We start from the raw sequence: 2,500 nt of genomic DNA, 5'->3' as shown, positions 1-2,500 counted from the left end.
GACAATTGGCTCTTTAAAAACATCATCTCTGAAACAACAGTACAGCATTTTTAGAGTACATTCTTTCAAGTCACACAGTTTTTCTCCCATTTCCACATAGATCTTTTCTTCTGCCTGTCCTTCTTCCATTTTCTCTATTCTTTTTATCCAGTCTTTGGGTATTGCATTTTTCACAATTTCATACTTGTTTGTTATTTCTTGTTGCCCATACTCTTCCTTCGCTTCATTCATTGCATCAACAATATACTGTCTTGGTAAAAAACCTTTTTTAAATTCATATAAGACGTCCCTCACCCTTGTTATCCCTACTTCCATCCATTTTTTAAAATATATTTCTTTTTCTTGTTGTAATACATTTTTGTTTAAGAACAGAGGTTGATTTAAAATGCTTTCTCTTCCTTGTGGGTTGAATATGATTCTCTTTAGAAACATTCCCCAAGCATTAAAAGTTTCTCTATAAAATTCCGGTAATTTTTCTGTCATCCATGGTTTTGTTTTCATCCATAATACTGCATCTCCCATGTTAAAATTCCCACATTTATTTAAGAAATACTTCATAGTCTTTTTCCACTCAAATTTATCTTTATCTTGAAGGTACTTGTTTACTACTTTAATTCTCATAGAATTTTTCCTCTGTTCTATGTCCATTAAGCCTAGACCACCTTTGCTTACTGTTCCTATAATTGTACTGTACGCTATTTTTGCCGGTTTGCCCTCCCATAAAAAGTTAAGAAAGCATTTTTTCAATCTCTTTTCTATCCATGAAGGCATTTCAGACACATATAAAGCATACCAGAGCTTGGAGACCATCAAAACGTTTAGAATTAGAACCTTCCCCTTTAAATTCAGATTTCTTAATTTCCAAAAGTTTAACCTTCTTTCTATTTCCATAGTCATGGTCTCCCACATTTCATCTCTCGCTTTTTTCTCATTTTTCCCCATTAAAACTCCTAGGATCTTTATTTCATTTTCTTCTTTAAACGTAAAACAATCAGATAGAGTTTCTGCTTTGCCCATTCTCATGTACACCGTCTTGTCTTCATTGATTTTGCTGCCGGAGCCTTTGCAATAGTCAGTAACAATCTTCATTAGTTCCTTTGCACTGTTTTTTCCTTTTATAATCAATGTTGTATCGTCTGCATATTGAAAGATTTTGCCTTCAGCCTTATTTCCTTCGATTTCTATCCCTATTATTTTCCCGCTTTCTTTTATCGCTAAACCCAAAGGTTCAGCAGCGAGGGAGTACAGTAGGGATGATAGGGGGCATCCTTGTCTTATGGATCTTGAAACTCTGAAGCAATCTGTTACGAATCCGTTGCATTTTATTCTTGTCAATGCTCCCTTATATAAAATTCTGATCCAATTAATAAAATTCTCCCCAAAATTAAAACGTTTTAAAACCTCAAATAAATATCCATGTTCTACCCTGTCAAAAGCCTTTTCAAAATCCAGACTAATTATGTATCCATCTTCGTTTTTTTCTTTTATGTATCCTATCATATCTCTAATGCTCATCGTGATGTCTGCTATGTCCCTTCCCTTTATTCCATATGCTTGGTTTGTTTGTATTATACTTGGGGTCACTTCTTTGAGCCTGTTTGCTAAAACTTTTGCTAGGATTTTAAAATCTGTATTCAACATTGTGATTGGTCTGTAATTTTTTAAGTTTGTCCTTTCACCTTTTCTTTTATAGACCAGTTTCATTAAGCCAATTCTCATCCTTTCGTTTACTTCCTCTTTTTCCTTAATTTCTTTAAAAACTTTTCTTAAGATCTTTGTTAAGGCTCCTTTAAAACATATATAAAATTCAGCGCCCAATCCATCTATTCCCGGACTCTTCTTTCTATTCAATTGATTTATTGCTCTTTCTATTTCTTCCTCTTTTATTTCTTGGTCGCATTCTTTTTTATCCTCTTCACTCACCTTTGCCTTTATCTGATCTAGTAGTTTCTGTTTTTCCTTTTCTTCCACTCCCCTTGTGCTGAACAAGTCCTCGTAAAATTCCCTTACTTCTTTTAGAATGTTTTCATTCCCTTCCACTATCTCTCCGTTACTTCCTCTTATTTGTTTAATCATTTCAGCTCTTCCTCTATTTTTTTCTAGATCAAAAAAGAACTTTGTGCATTTTTCTCCCTCTACTACATACTTCGCTTTACTCCTTAGTTTAGCCCCCTCGTATTCTTTTTCTTCTAATTTTTTCAGTTCTCCTTCTATTTCCTTAATTTTTGGTATGTCTTTATTCGTTTTGTTCAATTCTGCTTCCAAGCTTTCTTTTATTCTTTTTTCTTTAGATTTTTTGCATTTCTGTAAGAATCTACAATATTTTAGAGAGAATTTTTTAATTAAAAATTTTAAGTTCTCCCACCATATTCTCTTGTCTTCCTTATACATTCCATTTTCCTTTTCCTTTTTTATGATTTCTGTAACCTTTGAAACATAATCTTCACTCTTTAAAATTTCTGTATTTAAAATCCACACACCCGGCCCTCTTTTCATGTTA

The sequence above is a fragment of the Clarias gariepinus genome, chromosome 4 (genome assembly GCF_024256425.1).
Source record: "Clarias gariepinus isolate MV-2021 ecotype Netherlands chromosome 4, CGAR_prim_01v2, whole genome shotgun sequence".
Taxonomy (NCBI): domain Eukaryota; kingdom Metazoa; phylum Chordata; class Actinopteri; order Siluriformes; family Clariidae; genus Clarias; species Clarias gariepinus.
The sequence above is the reverse complement of the archived record's forward strand: the minus strand, read 5'-3'. Positions refer to the sequence as shown.